Source organism: Pteropus vampyrus, unplaced genomic scaffold (assembly GCF_000151845.1).
Source record: "Pteropus vampyrus isolate Shadow unplaced genomic scaffold, Pvam_2.0 Scaffold5, whole genome shotgun sequence".
Classification (NCBI taxonomy): Eukaryota; Metazoa; Chordata; class Mammalia; order Chiroptera; family Pteropodidae; genus Pteropus; species Pteropus vampyrus.
Window position 1 is genome coordinate 4,437,940 of NW_011888786.1, and position 8,795 is coordinate 4,446,734.

Genomic DNA, 8,795 nt, shown 5'->3' on the forward strand with positions numbered 1-8,795 from the left:
GATTCAAAGTGCCATAATTAATTAATATCAAAGAGGGATGAAGTTTTCATGGGTGGACCAAGAAGTACAGATGCTTTGTTACCTAGAGACAATTAAGTATCTGGAGACAGTGCAAATGTGCACAGGAGAGGCATGCCTTAGGTGGAGCAACTTTACAAGGAGAAATCAGGTGAATTTTAAATGACGTCATAGGTGGAAAATCTGCAATGCAAAAATAAATGTTTCATCTTGACAATCTCTTCCTCCAGAAATGTTCATGAGGGAATGGCAGAGTAAGTGGCAGAACTAGCAATGGCTGTGGCCTGGAAAACAGTGTTTGCACAGTCTCACAGTGCTCAGATTCCAGCGCTTGCTAAAGTACAATACAAACGTGAACAAAAACCAATTCTAGCTAAAACCCAAACTACTCACAGTTCAAATCCTGAAAAGGTCTGGGATTAGGACCTCAAGGCTGAGGCCCTGGAAGTTGGGAGTTAGGCTAAAGGGCAAAGTCCAGTCTCCACAATTTCATTTGAAACCAGTGGTAAACACAGTCTAATTAAAGCTTGGGGGTGGGAGGAGGGATGAGTCGTTGGAAGATGGAGGATTTTTTTAAGGCAATGAAAATATGCTACAATGATGGATATATATTATTATATGTTTGGTCCAACCCCACAGATAGTACGACATCAAGATGAACCATAATGTAAACTATGAACTTTGGGTAATTATGATGTGTCAAAGGAGATTCATCAGTTGTAACAGATATACCACTCTGGGGGGAGATGTAAATAACAGGGGAGGCCATGAATGTGTTGGGGTAGGGGATACATGTGAAATCTCAGTACCTTCCTTTCAATTTTGCTATTAACATAAAACTGTTCTAAAAAGAAATCAGTCTTTAAAAAAAAAGTCAGTCCAGATCTTGGTGGAATCTGATCAATCAGTCCCTCATCTTAACCGCCTGATGAATGGTATTGTACTCTCTCAAAGCTAGAGATAGAGATATAACAATTTAATACCCATTATTCTTTTAGACATCCCACATGCCAGGCTGCCATGTGAAAAGATATGGAGAAGTAGGAAAATATGGCCCATAATCAAGAGCAAAATTAATCAATAGAAGCAAAATCACAGATGATTCAGGTGGCATAATTAGTCATTATAAAAGTGTTAAATAATTTATAGTATAAGATGGAAAGAATGGTTCAAGATATGAATGATGCTAGAAGAGTTATCAAATAGATAATGGAGATTCAAATGGATATTTTTGAATTGAAAAGTACAGTATAAGAAATAAAAGTGTTAGATTGTTTTTAACAGCAGAGAGAATAAAAGCAGAAGAAAAACAGGTGAACATAAAGATATGTCATAGTAATTATCCACACAAAAGCACACAAGGAATATAAGATAGAGGAAAAAAAACTAAACAAGGTATCAGAATCCAATGAGAAATAGTAAATTAGTATAAATATGTCTAACATGAGTCCTAGAGTAAGATGATATAAAGAATTTGGGAGAAAATATTTAAAGAGATAATAGCCCAAAACTTAAAATTTGATGAAAAAATTAAACTTAGAAACCGAAAGAGCACAGAAAACACTAAGGAAAATAAGAAAAAAAGAAGTTCATGCCTTGGCACAGCATAGTGAATGATTTATATTATGGTTGCTAGAGCTATTATTAATATAATATAGATACATATTTTTATAAATATATGTATTTTATATATTAATGTATAAAAATAATATGGCTTAAAAGCTAATAGAGAAAATAAAATAAAAAACTGAAAGTATCAAAGGAGGCTGTAATGTTGGATACATGACAAAATGCATTTGTCAAAACCCATAGAATTTTGCAACATAAAAGCATATGCAAGTTTAAGGAAACATCATTTGGAAAGTTGAGGATTCCTGGGATAGAATGTAGAATGTAACAACACAAAAAAAATCCTAATTATATTACAAATGTCTGAAACAATCTTACTGAAGTGGGTAAGGGGAAGAGGTGCCGACCTTATAACTTTGGAAATCTCTCAGATTAAATCTGTAAGTCAAAAGGAACTGCATATTTGCATTATACTCTAGCTGATAAAGTTATTTCCCACGGGTACATATTAAGAATTCTGACACTGTTACATATGAATATTAGAATTAAACAATTAAGTGAGCATAAACAATTAAGTGAGCATAAACAAATGTCGGAAGCCACTTTTCTCACTGTTGGAGTAGGAGCTTACAAATAAGCAAGACACTAGAACATTCCATATGTAATGGATGAGAAATAGAGACATAAGTGAAAACTCATGTTTAACTTATCATAGATGTATATTGTTCCATGTATAAAAATGAATGTAGATGTATATATGTGTTAGTATACACACCCTTTACAGAGCCTAGCAGTATCAAAACTCAATAGAAACAAGTTTATCTAGTATCCAGATCTTGGAATCTAATACCATTCTTTAAAAAAGAATTCCTTGGAGAAATAGCCAAAACTAACCTTGCATCAGGGACTATACCAAAGGAGCCTGGAGTATTTTGCAATGTCAGTAATTGATACACACACACACACACACACACACACACACACACATATGCATATGCATATGTATATGTATATGTATATGTATACGTATACATATATGTATATGTATATACACACATTAAGTATTCAGAAGATTTGAATTTGAAATTTTGAAGTATTTATAAAACACTACACCCAATTTGGGCTACACATTCTTTTCAGATATACATGAAACATTCACCAAGATAAAGTAAATGCTTGTTTATAAAGCAAATCTTATTAATTTTGAAACCCATATGATAATCTCAATATACACAGAAAAATGATTTGAAAAAATTTAACATGAGCTCAGGATAAAAAGAAACTCTCAATAAACTAAGAATAGAAGGGAATTCACTTAATCTCATAAAAGGTATCTCTGAAGTGCCTATAGCTCCTATCATAGTTAATGAAGGAATACTGAATAATCTCATCCAAAGATTAGGAATATACAAAATATCCATATTCATACTCTGTACTCTATACAATACTGGAGGTTCTACATAGTTCAATAAAGAAATTAACTAAATAGAAAAACAAATGACATGTAAGAAGTAAGACTGTTATAATTCACAGATAACATGAGTAGGTATATAGAAAATGTGAAGGATTTATAAAAACCTATTAGAACTTATAAACGAATTTATCAGGTTTGAAGTATATAAGAATGATATAAAAATCAATTGTTTTTATACACTGACAACAGACAAATGAAAACTGAAATATAAAATACTATTTAAAATAGTATCAAAAACATAATATACTTAGCCAAAAATTTATTTTAAGGCAACTAAAATCTCTACAATGAAAACTACAAACATTGCTGAGATAAATTTTAAAAGATATCAATAAGTGAACAGATATATCAACTTCATAGTTTAGAAAACTTAATGTTGTCAAGATGAAAATTCTCTGCAAATTGAGCTATAAATTCATGCAATTCCTGTCAAGCCTTTTGAGGGGGGTAGAAATTGATTAGACAATTCTAACAATGACATGGATACACAAGGAATTCAAAATAGCCACCAAAAATATAGAAAAAAGAATACAGTCAAGAGACTTGTATTACCAGATTTTATGACTTAAAGTTGCATTAAATTTAGAAAAGGTGGCATTGGTATAAATATAAAAATGAATGAAAACAATGTGGTATTGGACTTTCATTTGCAGCAAAGATACAGTAATAGAGACCAGATTTACTTTCCTACCTAAAACAATGAAAACTGGGGAAACCTATGAAACACTCATTTTAAATTCATGGGACATCAGGTAGTGAACTCGAAGAGACAGGAAAAACTGAATTAAGCCTCACTGTTGCCCCAGTTGACTTCCTGGAGAAAGCGTCCAGACTACAACACAGTTAGGATGAAATCAGTGGAGCCTGGGAGTCTCCCTGAGTCGAAGAGACTAAGACTGGAGACCGAGAGGGATTAGCTAGAATTTTCAGGACACTGTTAAGGGAGAGAAAATGCTTGCACCTGCAGACGGTTCCAGAGACCTGCAGAGGGTCGCCCCTCAGTCATCAGCTAAGTACTGATTACCAAATGCATATGAGGCCAGGAAAAGAAAAGCCCTAAACACTAGTGGGAACAATACCTGAAGTTCACACAGAGGAGAGACTACAGTCATTCATCGCATAATGATGTTTCCATCAAGGACAGACCGCACGTACAAACATGGTCTCATCAGATTATAATGGAGCTGACAAATTCCTATTGGACGTAGTGACGGAAACTAGTGATAACGTAGCTGTCCTAAGGTAAGGTCCTAGAGCAACTCACAGTCACGTGATTGTGGTGATGATGCTGTAAACAAACCTATTGCTCTGCCAGTTGTACCAAAGTATAGCACGTACAATTCTGTACAGAACACTTGATAATGATAATAAATGACTACAGTACTGGTTTATGTATTTACTACACTATACTTTTTTATTATTATTTTAGACCATACTCTTTCCACTCATTGAAAAAAAAAAAAAATGTTTGTTGTAAAACAGTATGCTATGTTACCCTGGCAGCAGCTTTATACAACTCCTGTTTACATCTGTTGATTGCATCATTTTCTCTTGTGCTTGATTTAGTCTCATTTTGTTTAGTACAGTAACATGTTGTACAGGCTTGTAGCCTAGTAGCAATAGGCAGGACCATACAGCCTAGGTGTGTAGTAAGCTATACCATCTAGGTTTGTGTAAGCGTACTCTGTGATATTCGCCAATGAAGCAATCACCAAGGACAAATATCTCAGAATGCTGTTAAGCAGTACATGACTGTAGTTCCAGTTCCCACTAGCCAGACTGGAAAACCTCATAATTCATGGGACATTGGGTAAAGTACACAGAATACTAATGGGATCTCAGTAGTGGGACAAAATTAGCCCTAGAGTAAATGTTGCTTAAAATCAAACCTGAAAGGATCAAACTGTTTTCAAATTACTTAAATACATCCCAGGGAGGGGAGAAAAAGGCCAAGAATGTTAAAACAATATAAAAATAACCAGCATCCAAAAAAGGTAAACTTCATGTTATCTGCTATTTAATAAAAAATTAACAGACATACAAAGAAGCAGGAAAATACAACACATGATGAAAAGAAAGATTAGTCCTTCCAAGCTGACCACTAAATACTACAAATTATTGACTCAGTAAACAAGGACATTAAAATAGTTATTATATATAATATATATATTCCATATATATAAGAAGCCAGAAAAAAATTGAACATGGTTAAGTAGAAACAAGATCTAGATCTACAAACAAAATCTAGAAACAAAAACTACTATGTTTAAGATTTCTTTAAAAACTACACTGAATGGGTTTGACAAGAGATGAGACTTTATAGAAGATATGATGAGTGAATTTAAGGCATTTGGACAGTAATAGAAACTGTCCAAAATGAAATGCAAAAAGAAAAATATTGAAAAAAAAGGAACAAAAGGGTCAGTAAGCTATAGGGCAATTTGAAACAGCCTAATATACATTAATTAAAGTCCCTGGAATAAAGCAGTGAGAGGCAAAAAAAAAAAAAAAAAGGTTAAAATTATCTAAATTTAATGAAAAATATGAACCCTCAGATCTGTGAAGCCCAGTGGAATATAACATAATAAACATAAAGTAAACTACATCAAATTACATCAAATTTATTACCTCTAAAGCAGTGATAAAGAGAGAACTTTAAATTCAGCCAGTGCAAAAAGATACAGAGAAAAACGAAGAATGGCAAGACATCTTAACTAGAAAAATATTCAAGCCAGATAATGGAGCAAAAAATTTTAAATACTGAAATAAAAATAATTTTTAATCTGGAAATCTATGCCTAGCAAAAATATCTCTCAACAATAAAAGCAAAGTAAAAATTTTCTCAGACATACAAAAGCTGAATTTACAACCAACAAACCTACACTATAGGAGACATGAAAGAAAATCCTTTATAAAGAATATTATGTCAGATTAAAATATGGATTTATACAAAGAACTAAAGAGACTCAGAAATGATAACCGTGTGATTGCAAAAATGATTTTTTTGTGATTTAAATATCTTTTAAAGATATTTAGCAGTTTAAAGCAAACTGAATATCAATGTAAAGATATATACTAAAAACACTAGAGCAAATACTCAAGAAACAAAAATTTATAGATATTAAAGCCACGAATAAGATAAAATTAAATCACACGAATATATAATTAATGCCAAAGAAGGCAGGAAAAAAGGAGCATAAAGAACACATATGACAAAAGAAAAATAAATGGAAACATGATAAATTTATACTCAAACACTATTAAAAAGTGAAGTACTTCAGATCAAATATAAAAGCAAGACCCAACTATATGCTACATATTATTCACAAGAAACCTACTTTAACATAAAGACACGAACAGTTTAAGAGTAAAATCTTACGTCAACAAATTAGACAATTTAAACAAGATGGAAAATTCCTAGAAAGATATAAAAATGATCTGAAAAGAAATAATCTGAATAGACCTATGGCAAGCAAATACATTAATTTAATAATTTCAAAACTTTCAACAAAGAAAAGCCCAGGCTCAGATGGCTTCCTTGGTGAATTTTCTGAAATATTTAAAGAAGAATTGACTCAAATGCATCACTGATTCTTCCACCAAAATGAAAAAGGATCATTTCCCAATTTTTTGGCAGTATGCACTGATACCAAAACCAAACAATAGCATCATACGAAAAGAAAAATACAACCAGTTTCCTTAGACGAAATACTAGCAAGCCAAATCTGGCAACATATAAAAAAACACTGTGTACCATTAGCAAATGGGGTGTAACCCAGTAATAAAAGTTGCAAATAACAGACAAATTAGCACGCATCCAGGTTCCCAGACTCCCCAGCATCCTGTTGCATAAGTGCGTTCAGGAGTATTATAAGAACAGTCCTGCTTCTGCTACTAAGTTCAAGAGAAGTAAATGTCCTCATCATCTGCTTTCTCTTTACGATCAGGAACAAGATAAGGATATATACTTTTGCCACTTCTATTCAACATTGTATGGGAGATTCTAGCCAAAAACATTAAACAAAAATTAAAATTAAAACACATCATATTGGAAAGGAAAAAGTAAAACTCTCTCCTTGCAGGTGACAAATCCTTATATATAGAAATCTTAAGGAATCCACACACACACAAAAAAAGCCATTAAAATAAATGAGTATAGCCAGGCTGCTGAATACAAGATCGATGTACAAAAATCCACTGTGTTCCTATACATTAGCAATGAACAATGCAAAAATGCAAGTATAAGAACAATTCTACTTGTAATATAATCAATAATAGTAAAATACGAATAAATTTAACAAAAGAGCTCAAGACTTGTACCTTGAAAACTAGAAAATATGAAAAGAAATTGAAGAAGACCCAAATAAATGGAAAGACAGCCTGTAATAATCAGGGATCAGAAGACTTAATATTGTTAAGACGGCAAACTCCTAAAACTGATTTAGGAATTCAGTGCAATCCTTGTCAAAATCCCATCTGGCTTCTTCGCAGAAAATGACAAGCTGATCCTAGAATTCATAACAAAATGCGAGGGGCCCAGAATAACCAGACAATGTTGGGAGGAAAGAACAAAGTTGGAGGACTCACTCTTCCTGATTTCAAAGTTACTACAAGGATAGAGTAATCGAGACATTGTGGTGTTTGCCTGAGGAGAAGCATATCGATAAATGATACTAAATTTAAAGTCTAGAAATAAACCTTTAAGTTTATGGTCAATTCATTTCCCACGATGGTGATGAAATAGTCAATGGAGAAAGAATAGTCCTTTTAAAGAGGTGCCCTAGAAAAAGGCAACAGAAGAATGCAGCACTGCGAACCTATAGCCAGAAAGAAAGGAAGCCAGAGGGATGAAGAATTCAACTTACATCTCACCCTCTGGTACCAATAGTACATCATGATACCTCTAACCTAACCAGAACAATCACCCAGAAGTCAAGCATCACAGCTGGTGCATCTCATGAACAGCTTCCTCTGGACATTCAGAATGAGAAGGAGGGAACAGGGTAAATCAAGAGAAACAGATAGAAAAAATTGAGAGATTAGATTAGATTAGGCCCACCCTGATAAACCAGGATATTTTTCCCCACCTCAAAATCCTTAACCTTAGTTACATTCGTAAAGTCCTTTTTGCCATGTATTGTAACATATTCATAGATTCTGGCGATTAAGGTATAGACATATTTGCAGGGCCATTATTTCCCTACCACTATCTGTCAAATCATTTTTTCGAAATTATCTAAGTTAAATAATAAGTGTGCCATGTGCAAAATAATTTGTACATAAATGTTCATGGCAGCTTTATTCATGATAACCAAAAGTGAAAATAACCCAAATGTCCATCGACCAATAAATTAATCAATAAAATGTGATATATTCATATAATGCAATATCATTAGGCAATAAGAAAAAGCAAATTACTAATATATGCTACGGTGTGGTTGAACCTGGAAAACATGCTAAACAAAAGAAACCAGTCACAAAAGACTGCGCGTCATATGATCACGCATCTATTCTATGAAATATCCAGAATGGGTAAATCTATGGAGACAGACAGTAGATTACTGGTTGCCTAGGACTGTGGGGTGGGGAGTCTTGGGAAAGTGGAGAGTGACTGTTAATGTATAGAGAGTTTCTTTTTGGGGTGACAGCTTTCTTGCTGTCAGGCAGATTTCCTTTTCAATAGCAAGTAGACTGGATTTATGTGGGTAACAATTGATATGTGTTTCAATATATT